The 20,355-nt window shown below is 41.4% G+C and overlaps 1 long non-coding RNA gene across 1 annotated transcript in view; it reads right to left on the reverse strand.

Moving 5' to 3' along the window:
- Positions 1–20,355, reverse strand: part of LOC138261573 (uncharacterized) — an 85,483-nt gene that overhangs the window by 30,285 nt on the left and 34,843 nt on the right. Inside the window, exon 2 of the long non-coding RNA XR_011199115.1 lies at positions 12,902–13,027. This is a non-coding gene — a long non-coding RNA (uncharacterized lncRNA). The remainder of the gene's footprint in view (positions 1–12,901; positions 13,028–20,355) is intronic.

Consider the following 20,355-nt stretch of genomic DNA (forward strand, 5'->3'; position numbering starts at 1 on the left):
GATAGCGCTATGAAAATGTTAATGATGATCTTGCTTCTGAATTATTCAATATCTGCTTTTGTTAGCCATGCTGTGATGAATCTGCAGTTTTGCTCTTTCTTTACGCATAAAATGTGTTTAAAACCCTGGTGTTGGGGCTGTGAAACTTCCCCAAAACCAGAGACTTCCATTTGCCTCAGAAGACTCTGTACGATTATAGGAGGAGACTTTTCCTTTACTCACAGGACTCTGTCTGATTATTGAGAGAATTCCCTTTCCTACTAGAGATGCTGTTGGTTTCCTTTTGATTCTGACACTTAAATTAGATGGTTTTCCTTTTCCCCTTAGCAATGCTGACTGTTCTGTTTATTAGGATTTGATTTAATTTCTTATTCTCTGACTTTGTACTCTGTACCTGTGCTTTCATGGCATTTATTGTATTATTCTCTATTGCCTATTTAGAGATTTTTATAATAAAACTCTTTAACTCTCTATCGATCTAGAACTCAGTTATTGATTGATCCTGGCCACTATTTGATTTACTCTGATAAAATCATTGTACCTGATGTTGTGGAGAGGGTTGTCTCTTATCTCAAAATCAAGAGTGCTGGAGCCTAGCAGCCAGAGATAAATTTTGAGGTGATCAAAATATTGGGGTTCAATGAATTATTGAGGTTTGGGCTCCCACAAGGTCATCATGGTTGATGTTCAAACTGCTTTATCACAAGAATTGTAGACAGATACTTTAAACTATTACAGAATCAGGGTGTCAAATACTAGGACAAAATTTAAGCACCTAGTGTAAATGTGATGGGCCATTGGTTGGTGCAGGCTAACCCACCGACCAGTCGTCTGATGGTCATCGTAGTGTGTCACAAGTGCTTCTCAGGTCACACAAGCTGGGCTCTCGGATCCTGTGGCTTCAGGCAGGTTGTTTCACTCAAGCATCCATTCTGGGGCCACTAGCTCAGCTTTTCTTTGCTGTAGTACTCATGGCAAGGCAGATCCACTTTTAGCCAGGGCTGTTCAGTGCTGGGTCATAATGCAGGGTGTGAAAACACAGCTCTAAGTTTAATGCTATAGCTTTGAGGGAAACAGCAGGTGCTGGTCATTGTTAGACAGGTCCTCTGAAGTGGGTTGAGCAGCATCTTTTAAGTCCTCATTAAACGTAAGGAATTGGCATTGAAGTCCCAGTACATAAACTGTTATTGTGGCCACTATGCCACGTAGTCGCCAATGGGAAGTTGTGCCACATTCAAAAATGATATTTGCAAGCAGGATGTCACACTTCACTGTTCATTAGGTACCTTTAACTCACATCTTTAGGGGGTGATGGAGAAACAATACTGTAGCCAGAGCAGTCAGAGGTAATTGCTTCTAGCTTGAGGACACAGGAATTCTCCACATCTTTGCCACTTGGGAGTGGAGGTGACCAGGCTCCAGTGGATCAGACCAGGCTAATGTTCTCACAAACTGTGCCTTTCCAGTGGGTGGCACAAACATCACTGACCAATGAGGGAGTCATTTCATAGAAGCATTTATCACTACTTGAAGTAGCACTACAATAATGCTCTTTTATGTGCTCCTACATGCCTTTGTAAATTAGCTTAGAAAGGTCTTAACTCCCTATTCGTAAAAGTGCACAGAGGACACAGTCCTTTTTATTATATTGTATAGGAATAATCCCTGAATATACTGTTTTGTTCCCATTTGAGATGTTTCTGAGAGCATTTAAAATAGTACTACTTTAGTATCTATTTACAAATAAAACATACTGGGGGTTATTACAACTTTGGAGGAGGTGTTAATCTGTCCCAAAAGTGACGGTAAAGTGACATATATACCACCAGCCGTATTACGAGTCCATTATATCCTATGGAACTCGTAATACGGCTGGTGGTATATCCGTCACATTTGGGACGGATTAACACCTCCTCAAAAGTTGTAATAACCCCCACTGTCTCTTTCTTCATACAAATAGCATGGTAGCATGCTAGTTGTCATAATGTCTCATACATTTAAGAGCGGCCATATTTTAAGTTAAAATTAGTAATTAACGCTGAAAGAACGCACATTGCATCAAAAGGAGCATGTATTCTGTTATGTATTAGCATTAAAAATAGTGTACTTCCTATCTGTAGGTTTGCCTATTTTAAGCAAGCAGAGGATGCACAAAATATTAAGTTCCTCAGTGTTGTGTTTCCACTACTGCTAAAGTTAGCACTCTAATTTGCCAAAATAGAGTGCAACTTTAGCTATGTGGAAACTGTAGGAAAGTGCCCCTTTTGGCATGGTTACCCCACCCACTTTTTGCCTGATATCTGATGCTAACTTGACTGAGTGTGTGCTGGGATCCTGCTAACCAGGCCCCAGCACCTGTGTTTATTTTCCCTAAACTGTACTTTTGCTTCCACAATTGACACACCCTTGGCATGCAGCTATGTCTCCTGTAAAAAGTACCAGTTGTACCAAGGGCCCCGTTGGCAGTGAGGGTCCCTAAAGGCTGCAGCATGTATTATGCCACCCTAAGGGACCCCTCACTAAACACATGAACACTGCCATTGCAGCGTGTCTGTGCTGGTGGGGAGAAAAAGGTAGTCGCAATAGCATCCCTCTCTGGGTGCCATGCACACAAACCACTGCCTGTGGCATAGGTAGTCACCTCTCTAGCAGGACTTACAGTCCTAAGGCAGGGTGCACTATACCACAGGTGAGGGCATAACTGCATGAGCAATATGCCCCTACAGTGTCTAAGTCCATTCTTAGACATTGTAAGTGCAGTGTGGCCATATTGAGTACATGGGCTGGGGGTTTGTCATTATGAACTCCAGAGCTCCGTGATAGCTTCACTGAAGACTGGGAAGTTTGGTATCAACCTTCTCAGCACAATAAACCCACACTGATGCCAGTGTTAGATTTATTGAAGAATGCACCCACTGGGCATCTTAGAGATGCCCCCTGTATTTCACCCAACACCATAGTGTAACGCTGACCGGTCTGTGCCAGCCTGCCACCAACAGACAAGTTTCTGACTCCATGGGGTGAGAGCCTTTGTGCTCTGGGTGGAGGCGCTTCACACCTCCCCCATGCAGGAAGTGTAACACTTGGCGGTGGGCCTCAAAGGCTCCTGCCTCATGTTACACTGCCCCAGGGCACTTCAGACAGCTGAAGATGCCCCCCCCCGAACCAAGCCCCTTTTTTGGCAGCAGGTCAGGCTGGTAAACACCAGGGTGCCCAGAGCTGAGGTGAACCCCTCCTGGCAGAAACCTCCATCTTGCTTTGGAGGGCTAGGAATGTGCCCCCCCCAAAGGGAGTGGGCACAGGAAGGGTGTAGCCACCCTCAGGGACAGAAGCCTTGGCTGCTGCCCTCTGACCCCTATAACGCCCCTAAATCTAATATTTAGGGGCACCCCTGAACATTGCTATACAGATTCCTTGTGACCTGAAAAGAAGAAGAAAATCTGAAGAGCCGTACTAGCAGAGAAGACTCCAGACGACAACTGACTTGGCTCTTGCTCTACCAGCCTGTCTGCAGCTTCATGAATCCTGCTACAAGAAGATGACTCATCCTGCAGGACCAGCAACCTCTACAAGCCCCCAGAGGACTGCTTGCCTGCCCAAGGACTAAGAGCTCCAGAGGATAGCAGCCCTGTCCACAAAGAAACCTCCAAGAAGGACTCCAGCAATGCCCCTGATCCACAAGTCCTGCCCACTGTGCACCGGACACCCACTGCCTGTATTTAGGTGGCCCACTGGTCCAGAGAAGGTCCCCAAGTGATTCTGACCTTGAGTCCACCCTAGTTTGACCCCTCTGACCAACATAACGACACCTGCAGCCTAAATCCAGAGGACCCCCCTGACCGCGACCAGCTCCGGTGAAGATTTCCAGATGCCCAAAGGTACCCCTGCACCCACAGCGCCCTGGCCTTGGGGAACCCAACAATGGTCCAGCATTGTCCAGTGGGCTCTCTACTTACCTGTCCAGCAGTTGGTTTTCTTCACTCGACTCCCTGGACAACGCCTGCACCATCTTTGTGACCCTCAGGGTTCTCTCATTGAAAAACATTAGGCACCCAATGCTGTGTTTGCACCCTGCACCCGGCGCCCTTGTGCCTCTAAGGGTCTGTGTTTGGTGCTGACCTGTAGTCCCCCCCGGCGCTGATCTAAACCCCCAGGTCTGTGCCCTGAAGTCACAGGTAATTACCTGCAAGCTGTTTCTTTCTGAGCACCCCCTGTCTCCATCGGATTCCATTGGGCGCCCAACACCAATTTTTACCTCTGCACCCGGCAGGCTCTGCGTTGTTAGTGGTGCACTCTTGGTGTCTTCCTAAACTTTGCCCTGTGGACACCTTAACCCCTGATGACTGGGATCATAAGTTGAGCACTTGCCTAAAAAAATGTGTCGTTACTTTTCCTCCCCCAGGATTGCATTACTTTCTATGAGAAATTGCACTGTATCCACTTTTGAAACAGAAAAGGCTTTGATTACCTGTAAACTGTTTTACTTGTGAATTCTAAACCAAGTGCATGTGCTATTTGAATGTGATACACTCTTGAAACTGTACTTACCTGCAACAAAGATCCTTTTGGTTCTAGAAATAAGGTAACAGAGTATATTCTGTTGATGCATAAAACACTGCCCCGGAGTTAGTCATTGAGTGTGTGCTTCTATTGTCTCTGTATGTGTGTACAACAAATGCATAGCACTACCCTCTGATAGGCCTCACTGCTCGACCTCACTACCACGAAAGAGATCACTAGTATTATCTACTTTACCCTCTGTAGAGCCTCTGGGGATCCACTGGACTCTGGGCACACTATACCTTACTTTGGTATAGTATATACAGAGCCAGCTTCCTAAAGAAATATGTATAGAAACTTTGCTAGAAGTCAGAGAATGTTGCACGTGTTGATATTTATGTATCAAACACCTAAAAAGGTAGCAACAGAGCACTGCACATTCCTCTGGGATGCTGAGAAACAATATTCCATCAACTGGTTGTTTAGGCCTCTAAACTGCTCAATTTAATTACATCTACAACTGAAAATTGTAGGCAAAGTGTGATGAAGCCTCATCTTACCTACAATCACGTGATTTTTGGTGGAGCGCCTGTTATATCCAGGGCCACCATAGTTATGCAGCAGGGGAGAACCAAATTATGCAGCAGGGTTGAGTAAATTATGCAGCAAGGAAAGGTAAATTATGCGGCATAGTCTGGTACATTTCATGATCGTATTACTTCATTTTTTGTTCTTTTTACACTGTCGGGGGATTGGTTGCACCTCATTAGTACCAGTTTAACACTACAGTATGAGAATTATTCAAGTCCCATGGAGGGCATGAAAAATATTACTACAGAAAAGGCATGATAAGTTAACACTTTATTACGATTATTGTTTTCATTCCAACTAGCATACCAGAAAATGTGAACACAAAGAGAAAAACAATGTTTTGTAATAATTAACACAAAGTGTGTTTCACCCATGTGATTTATATTCAATTTCATTAAGAAAAATTTAAAAATTAATCTTAAAAGGTTGATTGAGACCACAGCCAATACGTGTTTCAAGGCCTTAAAGCCACTTCTTCATGACTACAAGAAAAGAGGTAGATTATTTCGAGTGGCTAGAAATTCTTGCCCTGACACATTCCTACTATTCATATAATACTTCAGTAGCTTACATATTCCTCATCTTAGACAGCACCAATGTCAAAAATCAAAGAGAATATAGTTGTTCTCAAGACGTCCTACGTCTGAGCTTAGCTATACTAATGTCATGAAAAAGTATAAAACATTACTACAATATAGCAATGAGCAACCTTAAAGTGACCATTCAATCTCTGCAAAGGGCCTTCCGCTGTGTAGCAACACGTGTCAGTGCATTTTTAGTAACGTTTGAACCGATTGAGCTAGAAACAATTTTCGTTTTGTTAAAATCTGCAGACTATGCGGCAGATGATGAATTATGTGGCAAATGCGGAAAATCTATAATTATGTGAAAATTGCTGCAGGTGCACAATCGCATAATTCCAGCAGGTCTGATTATACCTCAGGTTCACCAGAATTCGAAGGGGGAAGTTTACCCCTAGGTCACACCTCCTTTCCACCTGGGGAAGCACTCTTTGCACATTCTGGTGCGGCAAGGTGGAGAATGCCAACATGAGAAGTGAGATTGGTACAGAAAAACAGGTCAGGGACAGAAAGCAGTGAGACACAGAGCATGGTAGAGCGAGAAGGGTGGATGGTAGACAGGGAAAGGTGAAAGAGAGGCAGAGACGAGGTATGGAAGGAGAGGAAAGGACGACACAGTGATAGACAGCATGAGGTAGAGAATGGTGAGGAGGAGAGAGAGGAACAGACTGACAGGTGAGGTAGAGAGAGATGAGGCAGAGAGGATGAGGTGAAATAGAACAGGAGGTACATCAAGAGAAGAAAGGTAATGACAGTGAAAAAGGGATGAGAAAGAGAGTGAAAGAGAAGTGAAGTAGTGGGAACAGAGGTAGGAAGAGTGGATTGAGGAGAGGTGATGTAGAGTGGGAATCGTAAGGTAAATTGAGAGGTTAGTGAGGGAGATGCGAGGTAGAGACGGAAATGTGTAAGAGAATGGTGAATACGTGTGAGAGGAAGGGATGAAAGATGGGTAGAGGGAAGTGAGGTAGAGAGATGGAGAGAGCTTTAGAAGTGAGGTGAAGAGAGGTGAGGATGAGAAAGAGATTAAGCAGATGGAGGAGATACTATTGGCACAGGATAGTGAGGTGTGGACAGAGGAAGAGGTGAGAGAGATGAGCTAGGGAGGTAGAGAGGTGGAGGCACAGTGAGAGGTGAGATCATGAGAGACAGAGTTGTGACGGAGAGAAGTGTATTGAACTTAATGTGAGATAGAGGTGAGTCAAAGGGCGTAGAGGAGAGGTGAGGTAGGTAGATAAATATATAGAGACTCATAAAGAGCAAGGTAAAGGCAGATGTGAAGAGAAGAAAAGCGAGCAACATGAGACAGAAAGATGGGTGAGGCAGAGAAAAAGAAGCTGGGGTGGTAGGAAGAGGTAAAAATGAGAGAGAGGGGAAGATCAAGATGTGAGATAGGAGTGGGGTTGAGATTTGGTGATAGATCAGGTGGAGATGAGACTCAACAAGATAAAGAGAGCAAGAGGGGTGAAGTAGAAAGAGGTGAGGTAGAAGGAGGGAGAGTTTGGGAGAGATGCAAGATAGACAGAGGGAGATAATTGTTAGTTAGAGGGACATAAAAAAGAAAGTAGCGAGGCAGTGGTTAATTTGTAAATAAAAACGTGCCGGTGCCCCAAGTTCTCCTCTGAAATGCGGGGCTGCTGCAATTAAATGTGTGAGCACAGAATAATGAAGCGTAGTCATCCTGAAGCCATCTTGGACCTCTTAAATCTATTTACAGCCACTTCCTGCCCCTTCCGCTCACTCTTGCAGCTTTCTGTTTTCTCCCTTGGTGACGGTTTTCCGTCTTTCTTTACCTCTGCCTTTCATGTAAGTGTCTTTGCTTGCAATAAATGCCTGTTGTAGAAAACGAAGGAACGGCCACGCACCAGCTCAAATTAAGCACTGGACCTAGGTAAAAAGGGATGAGCGAAGTAATGAGTTGAAAGAACACGAGTTAAGTTGAGAAAGAGCATTAGGCAGAAAGGTAGCGAGTGATGAGGTAACGATAGGGAGAGAAAGACCGAGGAAAGAACTAGAAAGATAGAGCGCAAGAGAGAGAGAGATGGAGTGTGTGTGTGTGTTTGAAGAGAGAGAGAGACAGGGATAGTCCTCTGAATGTTCTGATCCCTTTGTCAGCGGGCAGTGCAAGGTGGGGGCCTGGGCAATTGGTCCCTTTGCCCTTTCCATAAAACGGTAATGTTTTCAGCTGTCTCCGACTGACTCACTACTCTGGCCTCCATGTGGTTTCCTCTCACACAAGAACCACCACTGCTACGTCGCATCTGTCTTAGCATCAATTTCTCTATTTGTGTTGCTGTCCCTCCTAATGGGAGGACTTGGATGCCACCAGCTGCTTGGACAGGATACTGCTGCAGCCAAGGTCAGATTGGCAATGCCAGCAGCCGGGCAGGTGTCTCAGTGCCAGCGATGGCCCATTTGTTTTTAGGCATTTTGAGGACCTCTTTGCTGCTGCCTGGTCAGCCACTACTGTGAAAGAGTGGGCTCTGAAAGGTTTGCTGCCTGTTTGGAGGCCGGCAGCAGAGTGAAAGTGGGTCTCTGTTACCCCCTCTCTCCATCAAATGCAGGAAAGGTCATTCCTCCTTCCCCACAAAAGGATGATGGACGGAGTGCTGAGCAATGCAAACACTCACCCCCAGTCACAGATCTGGGTTTAATCCATTGTTCTTTTGCTCACCATACCACCCCAGGTTGGACCCAGCCATATGCAAATCAGTCTTGACCCTGCTCCCCATGGGAACAGTCCAGCCCGAACTTCCAGGCCAGGTCCTCCCTGGACCGGAAACAAGCCTCATGGGACCAGTTTCAGGGTATCAGCCTTCATCAGCTAGGCGAGCTTGAATCCAGTGGCACAGTGAACACGGGACCCACATCTGGGCATACCCTTTCCACTTAGGGCAACTTTAGCAACACAACAGGATGATGGATGGAGTGTTGAACAATGCAAACACTCACCCCCAGTCACAGATCTGGCTTTTTAAGGTAAATCAGCTTTATTAAAATCCAAATACATATGGGTTACATACTAACAATACAATATATCTGTCACAATGATTTTGATATAATTTTAAAAGGAATTGTAAAAGCTGTTTAACATTTTAAAAGTATAAAATGGGGAAGAAACAATGGAAATGGAACAAGACCATTTACAATGAGAAAGATACATTGGATATTCAACAGCTAAATAAAAGAAAAAAGTAATATTCAATAAAGCATAAATTTAAGCTAAGTTAAAATTCACTCAAGAACAGAGAAAATAAAGAATTCATGGTGGCTTAAAATTCTCAGATAATGTACAATTAGTAGAATTACAAGCAACAGCATTAATATAATCAGTCAAAGGTAACCAATACAAATCTCTGTTTTTGGAGGGGCAACATAAAGAGGTAAAAGCAATATTTACTCTATGGTAGTGGCAAACATTATTCCACCAAGCCTTATAGGAAATGTTGGATGAATGTTTCTAATTGAGAGTAATTTGTTGAAAGGCTAAAGCTAACATGAGATCCAACAACTTTAAATTATCATCATCTGAAACAATGTCAGCAGAGAGACTACCTAGAAAAAGCACCAAGGGAGATAATTGGGATCGCAAATGAAAAATGCAGGTAAGCTGACACCAAACTTTTCTCCAAAAAGAGACAGTCGGAGGACATTCAAAAAGGATATGCATAAGATCTCCCTTTGGGCTATCGCAGGACCAGCAGTTTGAAGTGGAGGATACAGAAAATGTTGCTATAGTAGAAGGGGTAAAATAAAGACTGTGATAAAGAAAGAAAAGTGACTGTGTGGTAGAAGCTGATCTAGATATTTTATAAGATCGATGCCACTCCTTATTCCAAAAAGAAACAGTCCAGGAACATCCCAAATCCAATTGCCATTGAGATTCAATTTTAGATTTAGGACTCGTCAAAACAGGAGACTGAAAACGTTTATAGATATTTGATGCCTTAGGATATGAGATAAGAAAGGAGGACAAAGAAAAGGGTAATTCCGAAGAAGAAGGGGAAGGCAAGGAAAAAAGTACATCAAGAATAATATTAATAATATGAAGATATTTAGGCATAAATGAATTGGGACAATGAAATAGTAGTTGGAATTGTGAAAAAGAAAGTGGAGTATCATTGGAGAATAAATCCTTGACCCACGCTATATTTATTTGTCGCCAAGATTTCCAAAATAAAGGTTTTTTATTAATAGTGATAAGACAATTATGCCAAATAGGGGAATTCAGAAAAGAGGAATGAGTGACAGATGGAGGTAAATAGTGAGAACGCAGAAGAGCACAAGTATGTTTAAGAAGCAGAGAGGAGATAAGCGAAATATTATAAGAAAAGGATACCACCTCACTAGGGGAAAAAGGCAAAAGAAAAGAACATTCAATATCCAACCATAAGGGCGTAAACCTAGAGCCTGACAGGGAGACCCACCTAGAAGCTTGACGCAAACAAAAGGATTTGTGATACAATCTGAAATCAGGAAAATTGACTCCTCCCTCCTGTTTAGAATGACGAAGATGACTAAGAGAAATTTTAGATTTCTTATTGTTCCAGAGGAATTTAGACAATCTGGAGTCCAATTGCGTAAAAAAGGTACCAGGTAAAGGAAGCGGAATCATGGATAGGATATAAAGAATGTTAGGAGAAATCATTATTTTAATAGAGTCAAGACGACCCCACCAAGATAAAAGTAAGGGATTCCATGCCAGAATCGATCTATCAACTTTCTCTAAAGCATCTGAAATATTTACTTCAATGGACTTTTTAACGGATGAGGTGAACCGAATACCTAAATATTTAATCTTGGAAGAATTCCAGTGAAAACCAGTAATATCAAACGATGCTCTAAAACAAAATTTTGTTAGAGGGAGGATTTCAGTTTTATCTGAATTTATCTTATAACCTGAAATCAAAGAAAAATCCTCAATTTCCCGAAGTAGAAACGGAATCGAGAGCTCAGGGTTTGAGATATATAAAAGTATATCATCCCCATACGCCGTTAATTTTAAATATTTCTCGCCATACTGGAAACCTTCAATTTTAATGTTATTTCTAATACTGTATAGAAAGGGATCTAGAGCTAGAATAAATAGGAGTGGAGGGAGCGGACACCCTTGACGTACACCTCGGCGTAATACAAAATATCTGGATTGATAAAGCAAAAAGATAAATGAAATGAAATGAGGCCCTAAACCATGCCAGGCTAAAGCTTTTAATAGAAAAGACCAGTCTAACTGGTCAAACGCTTTCTCAGCATCTATGGAAATTGCTGCTAAAGAATACAACAGAGCGGGAGCTTTGCTGAGTACATTAAAGAATGTTCTAGAATTGTCAGAAGCAAGTCTACCTTTGACAAAACCCGTTTGTTCCTTATTTATCAGCGCAGGTAAAAGGGTATCAAGAAGTAGGGCTAATAATTTAGCAAAGATTTTATAATATGTATTGAGAAGAGAGATTGGTCTAAAATTTTTACAGAAAGTATGATCCTTACCGTCCTTTGGAATTAGGCAAATCGAAGCTTCCTGAAATGTGCCCCCTGTACAACCAGAACCCATGAAGAATTGAAAAAGCTGAAAAAGTTTGTGAAGTAACATGTCAGAAAAATGTAAAACAAATTCCACTGTAAATCCATCCGGACCAGGAGTTTTACCTTTTTTTAGAGATTGAAGGGCTTTAAAAATTTCTAACGAAGTAATATCTGCTTCAAGTGAAGTAGCATCAACCAGTGTCTTATTAGGGTTTGGAATATTCTTTAAATTATCATCAATCTGTAAGGGGGTCGGGACTGACTCAGGAATATAAAGTGTCTGGTAATAATTAACAAATTCAGCTAAAATATCTTCATCCTTAAAAAGGGACTCACCAGTATCTGAAACTATAGACTTCACATTATGGCGTTGCTTTCGAACTTTTAAATAATTAGCCAGAAGCTTCCCCGCTCTATTTCGAGCTCCATAATAACGGGCACTACTACGTAGAAGAAAAGCGGAAGCATTATCCGTTGAGATTTTATTAAATTGCAATTTTGCCTGAATAAGTTCTTATATATTAAAATTGGAGGAGGAAGAATAATATTGATGTTCTAACCATTTAATTTTGAGAAGCAGTGCTTGATGCTGGGCATTAAAAGTTTTCTTTTTATTAGAGACAAAATGTATTATATGACCACGAGCTGCAGCCTTAAACGAATCCCATAACAATTGTGGAGAAACGTGAGAATCTTCATTAAATCGAAAATATTTGTCTGCAAAGGCAACAAAGGAAGAGGAAAATTTAGAGTCAAGTAACAAAGAATTATTAAATTGCCACCTATTGGATTTGGGATGCACCGGGAGCAAGTCAAAATCTGTAATGACTGGAGCATGATCAGATATTACCATAGGTTCAATGGAGGAGTTAATAAGATTTTGGGATAATGATTTAGAAACAAAAATATGGTCAAGTCTAGATAAGGAGCCATGTGGTGGAGAATAAAATGAAAAATCCCTATTATCAGGATTACAGGTTCTCCATGAGTCAATTAAATTACATTGTGAGAAAAATGCCTTAAATTGTTTATGCATTTTATGGGGAGAAAATTTAATTACAGATTTCCTATCTATAAAGGGATCAATAATTTGATTGCAATCCCCTCCAATAAGAAGAAATTCATCATTATAATGCAAACATTGTTTAGTAATATTAGGCCAGAAAAGATAATCTGAATTATTAGGACCATAAAAATTTCCAATAGTCATTATAATCCAATTAATACTGAGCCTCACAAAGAGCCAACTACCATCAGAATCTGAGTCTTGCGAAATAACATTAACTGATAATTTTTTATGGCAGAGCACAATTACACCATTTTTCTTTGTAGACGAAGGTGAAGTAAAAACATTGCCCACCCAACCCTTTTTAAGTTTCAGAGCTTCAGAATCCGTCAAATAGGTCTCTTGTAGAAGAACCAAGTCTGGATTATATTTAGATAAGTGGGATAAAATTCTCTGCCTTTTAATTGGGTTAATAAATCCTTTGACATTCCAAGAAATAACTCTGAATTTACATCACATAACCATATATATACACGAAAGGCCTTGTACCATAAATAACTGCAACTACATATAAGGGAAAAGAAAACAGAAGAAAAAAAAAGAGAGAAGAGTAAAGGGAAAACAGCAGGAAAAAGGATGGAAAATATTCAAGAAAAAAAGAAGAGACAGTAAATGTCAAATAAAGACGACTGCAAAAACATACCTGAGATGAATGAACAATAGGGGAGGGGTGGTGACAGCAGAGACTGAAGACGGCACAGCAAGGGAACGGAACGCCTCAACGGACAAAGGTTACGAGCAAAAATAATGATTATAGAACACCAGGAACCTGTGAAAAGAAAACAATACATTAACAAAAAGGGTCTGTAGTCACGTCAATATAGTATACTGTATAAACTGCATATGTAGGACGATCAATTATATTGCAGTAGTAATGAAAGGGCATAATAAATTAAGAAACGTACATAGTCAACGTGTAGAAGGACCAGCTGTTTCCATAGAATTTGTAGAGTGTATTCTTAGAAAATCACAAAGAACTGCAGGAGAGGTATATGAAGTGGTCTTGTTTTGATATGTCACTTTGAACAAACACGGATGGAATAATCCAAAACGAGCTCCCAAGTCACAAAGCTGTGGACGAAGATCCAAAAACTCTTTCCTCCTGTTTGCTGTAGCTTTGGACACATCCTGTGAGACGAAGATTTTACTTCCCTGCCAAGAAATTTGTTTTTTGGCTTTCGCAGCGTTAAGAATTCTACAATAAATCAGTAAATTCAAGGAAAAAAATAATCACGCCTCTTGGTTTAGATGTGGCGGAATGCGGAGAACGATGACCAATGCGGTGCGCTCTTTGGATGGTCAATACTGTAGAAGATGTTAGGCCCACCAACTGTGGAAAGAAAGAGGCAACAAATGAAATTGGGTCACTCCCTTCAAGACCCTCCGGTAATCCATAAAGGCAAAGATTATTGCGTCTATTTCTGTTTTCCAAATCCTCCGCAAGTGTCTTCAAAGTTGCCACTTCCTTCTCCAAACTAATAATTTTATGTGTTTCATCCTTCATGTCGCTGACTCTTTGTTCCAAAGCAGAGACTCTAACTTCAATTTGAGACCACTTAGAATCAAGATTTTGGATCCGAGAATTAGTTTCTTCGATAAAAGGACGCAATGCGTGTATTTCGTCAAGCACAAGTTCAAGAGAGATCGGTGAGGGAGATTTTACTGGTAAAGGTGGGACTTGTTTGACCCTCTTATGAGTAGTTGTAGAAATATTCTGAGAAACTTTAGGCGAAGAAGAAGATGAGGAAGACATCTTTGACATGGAAGAAGAAGACTCTGCAGCAGAAGTGTCCAATTGTAAAAACTGCAAAAGATTGTCAGCTGAGGAGGACTGATGCGACAGAGATTTTATTTTCTTTAGTTTGCCCATACAAAAATAAAAGCCTTCAATAAGGAAATGAGCGACACAAGAACTCCCAAAATATGTTAACAAGACAGCAAAAATAAATTACCAGGCTTGCGCAAAAAAAAAAAACTGAAAGCCGAGCCATCAAATATTCAAAGAAGTATAATGTAATGGTCAGCAAAATTAGTCAAAATGGCCGCACTCATGAGGAGAAATGAAAAAACTTAATTAAAGAGTCAGAAAATAAGCTAGGCAGCCCTAAAAAGCGATGAAAAATGCTCACCAAAACATCCCATAGCTGTTATTGTAGAAGTGCCATTAAAAAGAGGAAAGAAATGTCTCAGGCGGTAAAAACTCGCCCGACGATGCGCGGAGCTCCGTAATTAGGCGGCCATCTTGGTTGGCGGCTCACACGCGCTCCCACAGATCTGGGTTTCTGGGTTGCTTCCAGCCTGGCCACATCCAGCTCACAGGAGGACAGGAGCATGCTTTACTAGACTCCTGCATCAATCCACTTCTTCACTTCTTTTGTCATAGGCTTTTCCTGCCCTGACCAGGAGGAACAAATCCAGGCTTGAGCCAAGATCTTCAGTGAGTCCCTTCACAGCGCATAACATACAATGGTAGAGGATCGGACACACACGCAGTCTCTTCCACCCATCCACTCACACAAGTACACACATACTCGCACCCATCTACATGCACGGTAACTAACTCCCCTCCGTTTACAAGTGCGCACACACACACACGCCTTTCATAAGCACATACTCGCACCCACCTATTCACAGCACGCATGCCTGCACAGATAAACATACATTCATACATACAGACATGCATACACCATTAAAGTAGCACTTACCAGGCCACATGGGTGACATCGAGTGGCGGGAAGGAGCCAATGAAAGGAGGACATCACCTAACTCCTCCCAGAGTTGGGTGGAGTCAGTGAGACTTGTTGACCCCACCCCATTCTTTGACAGGGTGTCACTGAACAATAGTCAGCCCAGTGCACTGTAGGGCTTCAACCTGAAGCATTCGGGTCTGAGTCTATCAGTGATGCTCCCCCTCGTCGTGAGGGAGAGCACTTAAGGGGACTTTGATGAGGTCATGCCCTCAGGGCTGTGAAATCTTCAGTCGGGTAAAGTTTGGCTCAGGCAGCCAGGCGACTGTGCATTAGTGCATGCAAAGCGCTTGGCTACCTGACCATGATATGGTGTGTCTGGCAGGATGACCTTTACTTAGCCAGACAGACACACATCGTGCTTTGGAAAAGGGAAGTGGCAGAGGCCCGGAGCCCTTAAAGAAGGGCTGCCCGTGGCTACCCCTGAGGCTAAGGCAGAAGGCACACGTCACCATTCCATCCTGGACTACAGAGCGCTCACCCAGCTCTTTCTTTTATTTCACTTTTCCAAGCCAAAAGGACCAAGGGCCTGATCACCTACTCCTGATGACCATCAAATCCCCCATCCACCTTCTCCCCTGGGGACTCACGAACACACGCTGTCATCAACACAGGGGGGGGTAAAGCAGGCCTTCGGTCTTCATCTATGTTGGTCCCACCACATCCAGAAAAGCCTAAACTAGGTCCAGTGCAGGAAGTCTGACCGAAAACAGACTCACTGCACTTCACCCTTGGCATCTCCAGAAACAAGGCACCCAGGCTTGCAGCGCGTCACCAGCCTATCACTTCTTATGGAGCAGGAGGGAACAGATGGGAACAATTTCATACAGATTTAGAAAGTCTTTTTCCACAGCACTCCACCTCTGTTTTAGGGGCCTGGTCACAATAAGGGTGCATTTCTCCATATGCCTGAAACACTGGTAAATGTTGACTACTTTCTGGGTTCATCTTCTGTTTTTTTGTCTGTTCTTCTAACCAGGCTCCGTTTTGGATCCGAAGCCAGAATGTGCCAACAGTTTTTGTTTGTGTGAGTTGATTTTAGGATAATATTTTATTCCTTTATGTTAATGCACTTGCTCATTAGAGAGCTTTTTGTGCCTCAATCTGGACTAGGACATGTTTCAAACCTTAAGCCGAATTTGCAACCCTGAGACACTTTCTCTGTGCAAGGGACTGCCACGTGTAGCATTTTAAATGTGAGGTTTTATGTACGGTGCTCTGATTTTGTATCTGTTTTATGGCTATGGCCATACAGAAAGGTGTCTTTCTGCAAGATGTCCTAGACTCAGTGTTGCAGGCGAGCTTGCATCTCTATGCTATCTGCAAGAGGAGGGATAGTTGGTACATGCAAACGTTTTCTAATTGGTTGGGATTTGGTATTATGCATGAGGCCTGGAGAATGTGCTCTACATTAGGTGATGTTCCATGTAACAGTCTCTGGCACATGCAGTGCCTGGTAAGTAAAGAGAGTTGGGGTACTATTACACAAACAGATTTATAAACCAATATCACTAGAAGTTTGATGGTTACTCTAACCATGATTCTGAGAACAAAAAATGTTTATTGCTTTTCAGTATAAAATTCCTATTAAATTTGGAAATTGATACTGATTCGTTTTGCGAAATAGAAGGGACACTAAGTAGGTATGTGCATGCTTTCTTATGGGTAATTCCGTGCTTATTTTGTGTTTCAACGCCCTGTTTCAGGCCCTACGCTAGGATTTACAACCACTAGTGGTCTGATTCACAAAGATAACTTACACTGTTGAGTAAGTTTAGACGTTTGTGTAAGTTTGCTACTTCTCGGTATTCACAAACTGCACTTTTCTATTAACTTACATTTGTGTATTAACTTACACTTTCGTACTAAGTCCAGCACTACACATCGTCAACCACTGGTACTTCATTACTCACCCGTAGAAAATAATGGAGGTAGAGACGTTAAATTAAACCTCATAGGAAATAATGTTAAAGTAAATTCACTTTTTTAGAATAGTTAGAAATATAACTAAATATGAAGTGATGTAAAATACATATATTGTGCATATCTATTACTTATTTATAAAATATTAAATGTTTTATAAAAACTATCAATTATTTTAGAATTATTAAATAATATATATATGTACTATTTTAACTATTATAGTTTATTTATATGTTATGTTGTATTTGTAACATATTTATTGTTTAATTAGAAATAATATAACATAACATACCATGTATAGTTACTAAAGATTACAGTTTGTGGTGAAGCGGGGTCATGTGCTTTTTGAATGTGGCCTAAGATGTGTGTGCAATAGATTTAGTCTACAGTAACTTGGACATCAGTGTGAACAAATCTGCAAGTCAGTTGTTACTTTTTATGCAGAATATTTATCATTGCCTTTTTATTTTGTTTTGTATTATAGATTCTTTGATTGAGTCCTTATGTGTGACATTCCTTAGGCTTGTTTCTCATTCTCTACTTCACTTCTATCTTTGTAATTCACTTCTTTTCACTCTGTCCCTTATTTCCTTCTCTTCATGTTACTCCCTCTACCTGTCTACCTTACAACTTTCTTTGTTTCATCCGTCTTCTTGTATTTCTTCTCTAGCTCTCGCTACCTCACTCTTATCTATCTTTTTACCTCTCTTTCTCCACCCACATCTTCCTCTTTTCCCCTCTCTCCATTTTACCTTCTGGCTACACCACCTTTCTCTTTACCTCTCTATCCAATTCCTGTCTGCCAATCCATACAATTTCTAGTATTACACTGACTTGGGATCACTGTCTATCTAGATAAGTGTAATCACAGGAAGAGGGGGAAAAGAAGAAGGTAGGAGAAGAGAAACATGAAAAAGTGTAATATTTCACCCAATAGAATAGTGATAATCCTCAGGACAGTGCTTGGATGTTCACTGCTGCGTCAAGGACACCAGTAGTAAAACAGGATTTACCTGTGATTCTGGATACCTGTCGGCTAAAGCTACAATTCAAGCACTATGGACCAGATGTACAACCACTAGAGTTTGCAACTTGCAATTTGCAAATTTTAGCGATTCGCGAATTGCGAGTCGCAATCCCTAATGTACAACAGGGTCTGAGACACTGTTTTTGATTCCCAAATGGGTTGCAAGGGATCTGCCTCATTAATATTCATGAGGCAGGTCGCAATTTATGACCCATTAGGGAATGGCCAGCATTCAAAGGGATGGCAGCCTGCTAGGGTCAGCAGACCACCATGTCTATTACTGTTTTTAAATAAAGCAGTTTTTTTCAATAGCATCCCGTTTCCCTTACAGGAAAATGGGATGCATTATTTTAAAAAAATGAAAAGTGGTCTTTTAATATTTTCAGAGTTAGCAGTAGTCCGTGGAACCACTGCCTGCTCTGGAAAAATGTTGGTGCCCCCATTCACAAAGGAGAAGGGATCCCTTGGGGACCCCTTCCTATTTGCGAATGGCTTACCACAAATTTAAAATTGGAGGTAACTGTGATTGTTTTGTGACTGCATTCCCTGTCGTTAAACAATCGTACGCCCTCCTGCGACTCGCTATTAGGAAGGGATGCCTTTGGCACGCCACTTTCTAAAAGTGACTCACGAGTGCTATTTTGTGAGTCTGTAACAGGTTAACAACTTGCAAAATGGGGTTGATCCATGCGACACCCCTTTTAAGTGGTCACAGACGGCCTGATTCTCCATTTGGGACTGCTAAAACAGTTGTACATGTGGCCCCTATATACTTATGTTCTACTACGTATTGTGCAGTAGCCCACCAATCTTCCACCGATTTACTTTTATGTCCCTTTAACACAATGTGAGGTTAATCTGGTTAGACAATGAAGTCCACTTAAGATGTTGTTGTTGCAAGTGAAGAAAAATGTAGCTTCAAGCCCAAAAATGGGTTCATCATTTCCTGCTCAAGCTTCATTTTTGTACTGTATCACTTAAGGAAGCCAGGCTGCTTGAGCTTTTAGCTCTTTTTGCCAGTCCTAATTTTTTAATATTGTTCGGCAACACAAGGGCTCGAATTAGTATCATAGCCAAAGGTGTTCCAAACTGAAGTCCCCAAAATATGTCTTGCCTATGGCCCCACAAACTCCTTAAATTGTCACTGTTTGTTCAGAATCTGCTACAAAAGAATTCTGTTGAATTAACTAAGATAATGGAGTCCTTTTCTGCATTCTGGAATATACTCTTTTAGGGCCCACTCAGGAATAAGCAAACTTTGTGCTCCTTACTAGCAGTATGAGGGCTGCCTGGTAGGTGTTAATGTGAGGTTTAGGTTCATGATTGCTGATTTTCTGCCTTTAATGTGTACCTAGCCCACAGAAGAACGTTTTTGAGCATCCTTCCAGACTGCGTTAATGGCCAGGTAGATGGTACCTATGGTGTTTGATTGTTTGTGCATTTCTCTTTCATAAAAACAATGCTGTTAAAATACACTTAGAGAATATTTTCCGGAAAGTGGACAATCGGGACATGAAGCATGAGATGATTTATCGGCTAAAGGCTTTCCTCTAGTCTGGTTCTTCTGAATAAGTCTGAGTGAATGACACAAACACAAAGTTTTATTTGTCTAGGAAAAGAAATGAAACAGAAGAAAAGAGAAGGGACACTGAGAGGTTGCTAGAGAAGAAAAGGAGGTTTGAAGAAGAAGTGAGAGAAAACCCTAAAATATTACATATGTTCACATTGCAGACCAAATTCAGCGTGTTAGGTAAATTTGCACCCTGTTTAACACACCCTGGGTTCCAAGACACGAGGGAGTCATTGGGAATGAAAAAATCATAGATAGCTGACATAATCAACTTTATGAGGTCTTTCAGTTTCAACCAGTCCAATCTTACACAAAAGTCCTCTGTTTAATTGACAGTTGCCATTCATGAGAAAAGATGGGACTATGCAACATTGGTAAGCTTCACTGAATGGAAAAAGCTTTTTTGCCTAGTTTACTTGTTTTGCATTTAGCAATTGTGAGGAAATTAGCTCTTTTATTCAATGTTGGAAATTTGTAGATACACATTACAGGAGTTATCCCAATTCCACAAACGATGCACTGATTCCTACATGATGATCACCCTCTGGTGTTGACATCACCAATCTCTTCTTCCCTCTGAAAACATAACCTTGTGCAGTACAATTCAGAATAAAGAGAGAAATATTGGAGCATGTGATTGTCATTATTAAACTGTTTGTGAAAAGAAGGCTAAATGTGGGAAACAGAATCTTTGTTTAATTAATATACCAATTTGCTTGATCATAGGAACAGTGTCAATTTAAGGTTTTTTGGGGCCCCCAGCAAAACATATTTTGGGGTCCCTATATAGAACAAATATGTATTTTATTATCCATTCAATGCTAATTCAA

This window comes from Pleurodeles waltl, chromosome 2_1, assembly GCF_031143425.1.
Source record: "Pleurodeles waltl isolate 20211129_DDA chromosome 2_1, aPleWal1.hap1.20221129, whole genome shotgun sequence".
NCBI lineage: Eukaryota > Metazoa > Chordata > Amphibia > Caudata > Salamandridae > Pleurodeles > Pleurodeles waltl.